This window comes from Vitis riparia, chromosome 16 (genome assembly GCF_004353265.1).
Source record: "Vitis riparia cultivar Riparia Gloire de Montpellier isolate 1030 chromosome 16, EGFV_Vit.rip_1.0, whole genome shotgun sequence".
In the NCBI taxonomy this organism is placed as follows: Eukaryota; Viridiplantae; Streptophyta; class Magnoliopsida; order Vitales; family Vitaceae; genus Vitis; species Vitis riparia.
Window position 1 is genome coordinate 12,914,353 of NC_048446.1, and position 13,566 is coordinate 12,927,918.

Sequence of the window (13,566 nt, forward strand, 5' to 3'; positions counted from 1 at the left end):
AGGACGTTTGGCGTCAATTTTGGTATTAGTGCGGTTCCATGCCTGGAACCCGCAGAGGCAATTCATACGCCATGGCAAACACCCAAAATACAAATGACCAAAACCTAAATAACCAAAACACAAACCAGCCCAAGTTGCAACACCAAATAGATCAAATCGCCACAGTGTTGGAGCAACTCAATCATCGACTAGATGTCATGGATGAGAGATACGCTCAAGAAGAGTATGGGCACTTCAATCGAAGGGGGCGCAGAGCAATTCGTGATGGGAAGAGGTTGGACGAAAGTGATGGAGATGTTGATGAAAATGAAGAAGAAGAAGAAAATCAGGAGTTTGAAGATCATAAGCCTCGAATCCGACGTCATAGACAAAATTTTCACCGAGGTCATGTTGGTCATTGTGCAACTTATCAACCTCTTGATGAGCTAACCAAGAGAATGAGAGTTGATGTACCAGACTTTTTTGGAAAATTGGAACCTAATGCTTTTAAGGACTGGTTAACGACTATCGAGGATTATTTCGATTGGTTTGATGTATCGAAGGATAGAAAGGTTCGTTATGTCCGAATGAAATTGAAGGGGCATGCACAAGCATGGTAGAAAAGTGTGGAAGAACAATTACACCATACACAACGACAAGTAGTTTCTAAATGGGAAGAGATGAAGGAGTGACTAAGTGTTATGTCCACTAGCAAGAGGAGTTGCTGTATTCATGAGGCAGAGAAGTTGTTGAGTAGGATTGTGTTAGGATTATCTCATTTTTTATTTAGGATTATCTCATTTTTTATTTAATTATCTTATTTTAGGATAATAATAGCAATCTGAATTGTTATCAGATTGAAGTATTAAGAGTTTGGTTAGGAATAGTGTTTATCCTTATCTAGGTGATGAGTAGTTTAGGGATGTTGGAGTTGTTTAACTTTGTAAAGCTATTTATAGAGCTTCACGGCATATCAATGGGGAGAATCAGAATATTATATAGCAATTTGCTATTGGGAGGTCTGGTTTTTCCTCGAATTAAAACCATATTTATTCTCTTGATCAGGTTTGTTACAACAAAGAATCACCATAGCTCCTCGTGGCAAACGTGCTGGAAGCCGTGGTCGAGGTGGCCGTAACAACTTGGTATCAGAGCAGGTCATGGATGAATCACGCATTGATCGTTTGGAGACAGAGATAGGCTCTATAGCAGTAGGGCAAGATAGGAAGTTCTGGGAGTTACAAGAAACACTGATGCAAGCGATAACGTCAATGAATACCCGATTAGATCAAATATCGGGCAACCAAAGTTTGGAACGAGGAGAGAGTTCACACAATGGTGCGGGGTCTCGGCGATTCAATTATAAAGGCCCTCGTGACTCCACTGAGTCTTATGGTGCGGTAATTCCAAGGGTCACTAAACTTGATTTTCCTCGCTTCAATGGCAGTGAAGATCCAATGAGTTGGATTTGTCGAGTAGAGCAATTCTTCGAATTTCAGAAAATTGCCGAGGAAGAGAAGGTTCTGCTAGCGACGTATCATCTAGAAGGCGAGACACAATTGTGGTATCAAATACTGAAGGAAGAAGGGAAAGTTACATGGCTCACCCTCAAGGAAGGGCTGAATTCGAGGTATGGGCCAATGGAATTTGATGATTTTTTTGGAGATCTTACAAGGCTCAAACAGGTTGGTTCAGTACGGGAGTATCAAAGCCAATTTGAGAAACTCCTCAACCGAGTGGGGAAGTTAAATCAGTCTCAACAGGTTGCTTGTTTCATTGGTGGTCTGAAGGAAGGTGTGAGGATAGATGTTCAAGCCATGAAACCACCAACGTTGTCTGCAGCAGTAGGTTTGGCTCGGCTCTATGAGGTTAAATATCTTAAGCGATCCAGTTTCAACCTTGAGCCAAAAAAGACTGTATCAACGAACTCAACAGTCACCAGTCGCCCACTTTCATCTACTCTCGCCATTCGAAGATTGTCACCAACGGAGATGAAAGAACGTAGAGATAAAGGCCTTTGCTTCAATTGTGACGAAAAGTTTGCCCCTGGGCATCGGTGTAAGAAGCTTTTTTTGATTGAAGGATGTTGGCCAGAGGAGGATAGCGATGACGGAATTGGAGATATCGAAGAAAAGGAAGACAACGATGAATTGGAAATTTCCTTGCATGCCATGGCTGGTTTCCCGGCTCCTCAAACCATGCAAATCCATGGGGTCATCAACCAACAATCATTGATTGTGCTAATAGACTCAAGGAGCACCCACAACTTTATTGAAGAGAGGTTAGCAGAAAAATTGGGATTGACATGTAACAAGGAAGAACGATTTAATGTCAAGGTTGCATGTGGTGAACGGATCTCATGCAAAGGAAGGTGCATTGGAGTGCAAGTTCGGATATAAGGGATTACTCTTGATATAGACTTCTATCTCTTACCGTTAGAAGGATACGAGGTGGTTTTAGGAGCACAATGACTTCGAACTTTGGGGATGATTGAGTGGGATTTCTCTAAATTACTCATGAGATTCCAATATGGTGGGAAAAGAATCTCCTTGTAGGGGATGACTAACCCACACAAGCAGATTAATGAGAATAAGGTGGAAAGAATACTTAAGGGGAGCAAACATGGTGCTTTTATACAATTTCACGCCATTGCTATGGGGGAGAAGGAAAAAATGGCCGACACCCTCATAGATCAGAAACTCATTAACCTCATCAATTCTTTCCAGGATCTTTTTAAGGAGCCCAAGGGTCTACCACCATTACGAGTCCATGATCACTATATTCCATTGGTACCCGGAAGTGGACCAGTTAGTGTAAGGCTATATCGGTATCCACACTTTCAAAAGACAGAGATAGAACAACAAGTGGAAAAGATGCTCTAGTCTGGTATCGTAAGGCCAAGTAACAGTCCATACTCATCACCCGTTTTGCTTGTAAAAAAAAGTGATGGTTCATGGAGAATGTGTATTGATTACTGAGCACTCAATCGCATCACAGTGAAGGACAAATTCCCAATTCCGGTTATTGATGAACTCCTAGATGAGTTGCATGCCGCAAGGTATTTTTCTAAATTGGATTTGCATTCTGGCTATCATCAAATACGGGTCCATCCTCCTGACATTTCTAAAACTGCTTTCCGCACTCATCATGGGCATTATGAGTTTCTTGTGATGCCATTTGGACTGACCAACGCACCATCCACCTTCCAATCTTTGATGAACAACATTTTTAAAAGGTACCTTTGGAAATTTGTATTGGTGTTTTTCGATGACATTTTGATATATAGCAACTCTTGGGAAGAGCATCTGCAACATGTCGAATTCATTTTAGACATCTTACGAAGCCATAATTTGTTCTTAAAGAGGAAAAAATGTCAGTTTGGGCAAACACAAATCAAGTATCTAGGGCATTTGATAGACGTAGAAGGGGTATCGATGGATCCGCAAAAGGTGGCTGCTATGATGGAGTGGCCGAAACCCAAGACTCTAAAGGCCCTTCGAGGATTTTTGGGGCTTACAGGTTACTATCGAAAATTCATTCGCAATTATGGGAAAATTGCGTCGCCACTGACCAACATGTTAAAAAAAAATTCTTTCGCATGGACTTCCGCATCGGAAAGGGCTTTCCAAGATCTTAAGGAGGCGATGACTCAAGCACCAGTGTTGGCTCTTCTTAATTTCGCAAATGCATTCGTGGTAGAATGCGATGCTTCAAGGAACGGGGTTGGTGGGGTTCTAATGCAAGAGAGACGACCCATTGCTTTTTTCAGTCAAGCGCTGCAATGGAGGAACTTACTACTCTCTACGTATGATAAAGAAATGTTGGCCTTAGTGTTGGCTGTTCAGAAGTGGAGGCCATACCTCCTTGGTCGAACCTTTATAGTGAGAACTGATCACCATAGTCTTAAATTTTTATGGGAGCAGAGGATCACAACGTATGCTCAACAAAAATGGTTGTCCAAGTTGATGGGATATGATTTTCAGGTTGAATACCGGAAATGAGCAGAGAACTTAGTGGCTGATGCACTCTCAAGAAAGGAAGACAAGGTAGAATTGAGGGCAATTTCCACCCCCGTTCCGAGATGGCTTGATACCATTAAGGAGGAGGTGCTCACTAACTCGAAATTGCAGCACCTTGTCAAGCTTGTTCAAGAAGGGGAGGCAGTTGGTCCATGGGAATTCAAGGACGGAGTATTATTTTTTAAAAGTCGGATTTATCTCAACTCGGATTCTTCGTTACTTCCGGTTATCATCCAAGAGTTTCATTCAAACACTCGTGAGGGCATACATAAAACACTACAGCGGATCCGATCAGTCTTCTATTGGGTGGGAATGAAGAAACAAATACGAGACTATATTCGCCATTGTGATGTGTGCCAGAGACATAAGACAGAATGTACCAGCCCAGCCAGTCTTCTCCAACCCTTGCCGATTCCCACTAAGGTGTGGTATGATATCTCAATGGATTTTGTGGATGGATTGCCCACTTCAATGGGTAAATCAACCATTTTTGTGGTTGTGGATCGACTTTCCAAGTACGCCCATTTTATCCCCATTTCTCATCCATACACAGCTCAAAGTGTAGCCAAAGAATTTTTTGATCATGTTTTTCGATTGCATGGGCTGCCTGAATCGATAGTTTGTGATCGTGACCCTACATTTACAAGTAAGTTTTGGGAAAAGTTGTTTCGCCTTAATGGGACTAGCTTCAATTTCAGTTCTGCTTATCACCCGCAAACGGATGGGCAAATAGAGGTAGTGAACCACACATTGGAGATGTACTTGAGGTGTTTCTCTAGCCCTCGACCCAAGGAGTGGGCTAAATGGATTGCCTGGGCTGAATATTGCTACAATACGAGCATCCACACCACCACCAAAAAGACCCCACTTGAGGTTGTGTATGGCAGGCCTCCACCGAGTTTACTGTCATATGTTGCAGGCACAGCTCGAAATGAAGCAGTGGAGAAGGAATTGATAGCACGAGATGCGATTTTGAAGGAGCTTCGTGAGAATATTCGGTTAGCATAGTCAAGGATGAAGCTTTATGCAGATAGGAAGCGCAAGGAAAGATCATTTGAAGTAGGGGAGTGGGTGTATTTGAGGTTACAGCCTTACCGCCATTCATCTGTGGCCTTGCGTCGGAATTTGAAGCTTTCCCCCCGATTCTTTGGCCCTTTTCAGATCACACAAAGAGTTGGTGAGGTTGCCTATAAGCTTAATTTGCCGGAAACTTCTAAGATTCATCCGGTGTTTCATGTTTCCAATCTCAAGTCGGCACTAGGTGGTAACAACCAACAGGGTACTTCCTTGCCAGAACTGGATGGGAGCAGTGGTGTTGTGGGTCCTTTCCCACAAGATGTTTTGGATAGGCGAACTCGAAGAAACAAAGAGGAAGTTTTGATCCATTGGCAAGGGTTGTCACCAGCAGAGGCTACTTGGGAAGAGGCCCGCACAATGAGGCTTCGTTTTCCTGATATCACCCTTGAGGACAAGGGTCGAATTTAAAGGGGTAGGAAATGTTATGTCCACTAGCAAGAGGAGTTGCTGTATTCATGAGGCAGAGGAGTTGCTGAGTAGGATTGTGTTAGGATTATCTCATTTTTTATTTAATTATCTTATTTTAGGATAATAATAGCAATCTGAATTGTTATCAGATTGAAGTATTAAGAGTTTGGTTAGGAATAGTGTTTATCCTTATCTAGGTGATGAGTAGTTTAGGGATGTTGGAGTTGTTTAACTTTGTAAAGCTATTTATAGAGCTTCACGGCATATCAATGGGGAGAATCAGAATATTATATAGCAATTTGCTATTGGGAGGTCTGGTTTTTCCTCGAATTAAAATCATATTTATTCTCTTGATCAGGTTTGTTACAACAAAGAATCACCATAGCTCCTCGTGGCAAACGTGCTGGAAGCCGTGGTCGAGGTGGCCGTAACACTAAGGAAAAATATTTGCCCATTGATTATGAGCAGATGATGTTCGAGGAGATGTTGCAACTCAGACAAGGGTCATTGAGTGTTGATCAATTTATGGATCGCTTCCATGAGTTTACTGTCCGTAGCAACAAACTTTAGCCCGATACTATACCGAATTATGCAATGAACTACACAAAGCAATGTAGATTGCACGTTTAATCAACGTGGAGGATGCGTATCAAATGGTACTTCGTATTGAGAAACAAATGGGGCCTTTGTTTGGGAGGAAAATGTCGTCAATGGATTCAAGACAAGAATGTGTTACCATGCCTTCATTCCAAAAGCCTTCATTGCTGAAAGATCAATCTAAGGGCGCTGCAAGTGGAGACTAGAAAGGAAAAGCAAAAGTTACCAATGAAAGGCCATAATGTTATAAATGTAAAGGATTCAGACACTACCGCATGAGCCCAGCAGAGAATGAAGAACTCAGTCGACAAATTTAACAATTACTAGACAAAGGTTTTATTCGAGAAAGTCTCAGCCCTTGTGTTGTTCCGGTTTTACTCATACCAAAGAAAGATGGTAGTTGGAGGATGTGCGTCGATAGCCGAGCAATTAATAAGATAACCGTGAAGTACCAATTTCCCATTCCCCGTCTTGATGATATGTTGGATTTGCTACGTGGCTCCTCTATTTTCACTAAGATCGACCTTCGAAGTGGCTACCACCAAATCCTTATTCGGTCAGGGGACGAGTGGAAGACGACCTTCAAAACAAAGGATGGTTTGTTCAAATGGCTAGTTATGTCCTTTGGATTAACTAACGCGCCAACACTTTCATGCGTGTGATGACACAAGTTCTCAAACCATTTTTGGGAAAATTTGTCGTTGTTTATTTTGATGATATTTTGATTTTTAGCCAAAGTTTGCGGGATCATTTAAGCCATGTTGAGCAAGTATTGAAGGTTTTGAGAGACGAACACCTTTATATTAATCAGGACAAATGCTCGTTCATGAAGAAAAATGTCAAGTTTTTGGGTTTTATAATTTTTGATCAAGGTGTTGAGGCTGATCCCGCAAAGGTGCAAGCTATCCAAAACTAGCCAATGCCCCAGAATTTTTCCGAGGTCAAAAGCTTCCATGGTTTGGCTACGTTTTACTGACGATTTATTCATAGTTTCAACACTATAATGGCCCTAATCACCGAGTGCTTGAAAGAAAAAAAAATTCTATGGAGTGTCGTAGCTGCCAAGGCATTCTCCAAAATTAAAAAAACGAATGAGGCAAGCACCAAGACTTAACTTACTAGACTTCTCTAAAATTTTTTAAGTAGCCTGTGATGCTTCACTTGTGGGCATCGGAGGTGTGTTGAGTCAAGAATGGCACCCTGTTGTTTTTTTCAGTGAGAAACTTAACAATACTCGTCGACGATACTTGGTATATGATATGGAATTCTATGCTTTAATTCAAACTCTTAAGCATTGGCGACCATACTTGATCCACAAAGAGTTTATTCTTTATACAAACCATGACTCTTTGAAGCATTTAACTTCCCAAAGTAAACTGAATGCACGACATGCTCGTTGGATGGATTATCTGTAGCAATTCGAATTCGTTATCGGACATAAGTCAAGGGTTGAAAATAATGTGGTTGATGCCTTAAGAAGGAAACCACACTTGTTACATGTGTTTTCAACTAATGTTGTAGGATTTGATAATCTAAAAATCGAGTATGCCAACGATGAAGACTTCAGCAATATATGGAGTGATCTCTCCACTCATCAGCGCACGTCTAGTAATGATTATATGTTGCACGATGGTTTCTTATTCTACAAATCACGGCTATGCGTTCCGCATGGCTTTTTTCGGGAGTTTCTAATTACAAAACTCCATGGCTGGGGTTTAGCTAAGCATTTTGGTCATGATAAAACCTTTGCTATTGTTGCTAATTGGTTCTATTGGCCTTAGATACGGAGAGATGTGCATACAGTGGTTGATTAGTGTCAGATTTACCAATTAAACAAAGGCACCAAGCAGCAAGCAGGGCTCTATTCACCACTTCCCAATCCTGACAAACCATGGCAGCATATTAGTATGGACTTTGTTCTTGGGTTGCCAAGAACTCTTCAACAACATGATTCAATTATGGTGGTGGTCGATCATTTTTCCAAAATGTCCCATTTTATTCCATGTCACAAAACTTATGATGCATCAAAAGTTGCTGCAATATTTCTGCAAGAAATTGTCCGTTTGCATGGTATTCTGGCTTCGATTGTGTCTAACAGGGATGTCAAATTTGTGAGTTATTTCTAGAAAACATTGTGGACAAAGATGGGAACAAAGCTTATGTTTTCTAGTGCATTTCATCCCCAAACTGATGGCCAAACTGAGGTAACCAATAGGAGTTTGAGAAATCTATTACGTTGCCTTGCCACAGATCATGTGACCAACTGGGATATGGTGCCTTCCACATGTCGAATTTTCTTTCAATAATTCTATTAACAGGACAACAGGTTGCACTCCATTCGAAGTGGTGTATGGGTTTCAACCTAGCACTCCACTTGATGTTAATTCATTGCCATTGCCACCCAAGCCAAGTGATTCATGCCTAATTGGTGTCTCAGCTGATTCGTGTCCAGCTGGTGCTCCTTGATTGAGAGAGTAATCCACAAAATTTATAACCTATTACACCATATACTAGGGTAGCAAAGACAAAGCTACTATAGCATAGTGGCTCTAGGATCGTTCACTGGGATGGGTTTTCACTTCACAAATGATATTAATTCAAAGCTGAATTGGTGTCTTTTCTTTTCAAGGTTAATTCAAGAAATAAAACAAGAACTTTGGTTGAAAAAGATTTAGACTAATGACACAGCAAGTGATGAAAATTACTTAAGAAGAAAAACATTCCTTGGAGATTCAAGTTCACAGGGTAGGTTCCTCATGCAATAACATAGCTTTGGTCAGTTGGTTCAATTCCTCGCATTAGAGAATTAACATAAAGTTAATTCTCTAACAGGTGTTGCACAAATGCATCCCTCAATTGGATTTCAGCTTTAATTCTCTCACTGATGCAACTTGCAATGGTTTGAGCCTCTCACTTAGCCTTTACCATTCAAGGTGATCTTTAACCTTGGACTTCCTTTCACAAGCTCGCAAGAGATAACTAATGGATGTCTCCTTAGAGTCCAAAAGCTTACCAAGTGTTGGCAATTCTAGAAAATCCTACCTTTAAGTCACCTACTAGAGGCTCGCAAGGGGTAAACTAGTGCATCTCCATGGTTAGAGATCACTTGCCTTATCAAGTGTTGGCCCAAGTGACTCCAAGGCGTTTTAAGTTAACTAAAAACGTAGAAACCATTCGTGGGACACACTTTCTCTTCATTCATAGCTGAAACCACAAAGCTTCTGATTCTTGCACTTGGAACCTTTCCCGGCAACCTTAACTCCAAGGAACTAAAAGGTTTAGTTACTCATTCTCTGGAGAAAGCTCCTCAGAGAGTGCATAACTTAGTAAATGAAAAATATAATCAAAGTGAGAAGGTAAGGTAAAATAGAGCTCAAGCTCTGTTTATTACTTTCTTTCAAACTTACAAAAGGTTCATCACCTCAGAACAGGCTCCTCGGGCTATATTTATACCAAAATTACATTAACAGTTATTACATGGATATTTTGCCATTTTCCTAACTTAAAAGCTAAGGAATCCTATAATTGGTGGCTTACAAGGAGAATTTGGGGATTTAGGCAACAAAAATCTAATGAAAAATATCTCCAAGTGTCGGTTACAAATATCAGGAAGCACTAAGGACCATTTCGCAGGTGAAAAATGAGGTCTGCGAAATTTCGCAGATGAACCACAAAGGCTGCGAAATTTCTTCATAGCAACCAGCTGATTTCGCACTACTGCAAAGTTGGCTTTCATCTTGTGGTGTTTGGCTTCCATCGCGTTGTGAAACTTCAGGGGAAATCCATAGCACTGTGCAAAAAGGCTGCGAAATCATTTTGCAACAAAAGAGTGATTTCGCAGCACTTTTCTAAATCCTTCCTTCAGCTTGGAGCAGTTTTCATCCAAAGGCTGTAACTTCCTCATTTCAGCTCCAAATCGAACACGGTTTGAAGCATTGGATTGTTGACTTCCTAAGCTTTCAAATGACATATAGCATGCATAATTTGGACTCCAGGAAGTGCTCCAAAAGTGGCTGAAATGACTGTCATCAAGAATGCTTCATGGCTGGATTCTCTTTGCTTCCCCTCCTTGCATTTCCACTTTGCTTATGGCAAAGGGCTTCAAAGCTTTGGTTCTTCATACCTCTGAGCTTCCCATTGCTTTGACAAGGATTCCAAATAACTCTCCTCAATCTCATATTGCTTTGGTGATCAAAAAGCTATCAAAACACCAAAACTTAAGGCAATTTGATTAGAATTGATTGAAAGGGGCTTTAACATGTTAATTGGATTAAAAGGCAATAACTAATACTCAAAAGTGTTTAAAAGGATTAATTACAAGCTATCAAATAGCACTTTTTGAGTAGTAATCACCAAGTGAGGTTGCACTGGATTTTTCTAGCTATATGCGAGATGTCCATGAAGAATGCAAACGGCGCCTTACCATCCATACAAATTCTTATGTAGCTTTAGCAAATGCAAAACGCAAAGATCAGAAATTTAATGAAGGCGATATGGTCCTTGTTCATTTAAGGCCGGAGCGATTCCCTCCGGGGAGTTTTACCAAGCTGCATGCACGCCGAGCAGGTCCTTTTAAAGTAACCAAGAAGTTGGGCACCAATGCATATGTTATTGAATTACCCTCTAAATTCGACATTAGCCCCATTTTTAACATAGAAGATCTTACGGAGTTCAAAGGTGATGTCGATGATACTGCAATACCGTTACCAAAGGCAACATCATTTCTGCGGGTTCCAGAAAATACAGCACCACGAGATGAGATTGCTGCCATTCTTGACTATCAATTTGTTACAACTCGTCGAGGAGGATATTACAAGTTCTTAGTGCAGTGGAAAAATCGTCCAAATTCGGACTCTGTCTGGTTGCAAGCTTCAGAAGTCAAGCGTTTACACCCACATCTATTTGATGCTTACATTCGTCAAAACTTGCCAGAGTTAAGTTCTTCAAGAGAGCTGGCAATTTGATGCGAATCAGGAGAAGAATATCCCATAATTCCGTAAACCATGGGAGCTATTATTTGATGCAGAGAACTTTTAGGAATCTTACGCATTTGTTGCAATTTTTTTTTTTTTTTTTTTTAATGTTATTCTTTCCGAATTCATTGCTTTCCTAGTTTATTTCTTCTGAGTTTAATGCTTTCCTAGTTGGAGTTGGAGATTTGAATATTGGTTTGTTATTTAAGGAATGATGAAAAAAATAATGAAGGCAATTTTTTGGCCATTCGAAAATTTGAATCCTTTCTTTCTTTGGAGTGATTCCAATGTTGCAGAGAGATTCTATGTTTGCTTAGCTCTTGGTTTTGACGTGAGATTGGTCCAAGATGTTTGGCTTCACACATCAAGCTTCCTTTGAAAGCCTTCAATCATGTCCCTTGTAAACAAGATATGCACTTTTTCTCATGCATGCTTGTTCAGCTGCATCTACTTTTCTCCATACTATACCATGTTTCCAAAATATATAGAAGAAATGCATGTTCACGGCTATAGGTTTGATTTGTTTTTGAGCTAAAATTGTCTTCAAATCCACGAAGTTTCATCTTTCCTTACTCGGTGGACTAGTTTCATGCGTCTGATTTAGGTTACTATGCCCTTTGAGAAAGGGTAAGGCATTTGCATCTTTGGGACTGAAGTCCCCAAACCTTGGGAATGCCCTAAAGTTCTTGCATTTTTTTGTCATTTAAATTTGATCTAAACCATGAGTGATTGTCTTGGTTCACTTTAATGTTAAATCTTCTCAGCTTTAAATTTCAAACTGTCTCCATATTTAAACTTCTCCTATAATTACACTAGCTAGTTTCTGTATACAACTTCACAACATGTTCTTTCCATCTATCTGGTTGAGAATGCTTGTTATATTTGGTAAGGCAAGTCATAACTTTCAGAGAGAGTTTGACATGTTATATGAATTTTGATAACTAGATCTTCTATGCATACACAGCTGATCGATATTTTTAACTATTGACTTGTGTAGAATTAATATGGAACAATTGGTAGCAGAGGTGTAGGAGATTATGGAAGGGTATTGTCAACTCTTGATGGGCTTCAACGTACTCTTGCCAGATGAACACAAAATTCCTCTCCCTGGCACCCCTGCTGTCCCAACTGTGAATGACTTTGCAGAATCCTTGAACTTGAAGACAATTGAAGAGGTTAGGCTCCATTTCTGATTTTCTAGTTGCTTTTAATTCTTATATATGTCTTATAGGTATTTAGGGTACGTTAAAGTTTTGGTGTCTCCATCTCTAGTGATGAAAACAAAACTTTCCTATAATTCAGGGTTTTAGCCACTTATTTGAATAATGTTATTCAACATTCTTGTCACTTATTACAATGAGCAAATATTCTTGAATTTATGAAACATCAGACTTCATTGTGTCTTATGTTTGGAAAGCTTACGATTTCCTTGTTTGTTTTCAGTTTCTATCTATTAAAAAGTCCTTCAGAACAAATATCACCCCAAATTCCTTTAAAAATATCACCACAAGTGAAAATTTAGGGAGTTAATTTATTATAGGTAGTGATGTAGAATTGACCGTGAAGCCGCTGCATGTGGAAGTTTCCTCTATATATATTTTCGACTGGCTCTTTCCTTAATGTGCACATGTCTTGGCATGACTCCAGTCATGACCTGGTTAGTTTGTTGAGATCACCCAATATTTTAGCCAAACAAACGAGAAAAGATTATGAACAAAATGGAAGCACCTTTGATGAATTAGTTTCATTCTTCAAATTTAATATCTACACCTCTATGATCCATGAAGTACCAAATAGTAAGGTGCAACTAGGTTCCACTCTCTGATGTCCTTTATGCAAACAAACCTGTTGGTTAATTTGTTTAATTAGTTGGTGCAGATGATGGCTTTTTCTTGGATCAACCACATTCTGTCAAAGATGGGCAGAGGGAGTAGAGAATAGAAATGGAGAGTTTCTAATTAATCAGCCATCATTTGTTAGTTGTTTCTGTTTTTCTTGCATTATGATCAGTCTTTTCAACCTTTCTCTGTTCATCCTTTGCATTGTTGCTGCTGCTTCTGAATTGGTCTCAATATGGTACTTTATGTGTGGTTTAAGGGTTATGCATGAAAGATCGATCTTTGCTGTTTATGTGTTCAGATGCAGGATTTTCATCAGCCATATCTAATTTACCGATCAAACTTATTATTGTAAAATTCATCACCATGCATTTAATGGACATAATTTTTTTTTCTTTCTTTTGAAATATTGAAGATAACTCTTGCATCACAAATGATCATCAAAACACTGAAGTATTTAAAGGGCACAAAGATATAAATTTAATTTTTTTTGTCTAAACCTTTCAAATTGAATTCATCAAATAGACAAAACTTCAACTTGTCCAAATCAAATATCTATGAGTTTTCTCCAAAGGGTTTTGTTTTTATCTTCTATTTTTTTTAAAAGAACATAAAAATGTTAATTATTATAAACTAGAATGATAAAAAAGATTAGAAAATAATTCCACAGATGTG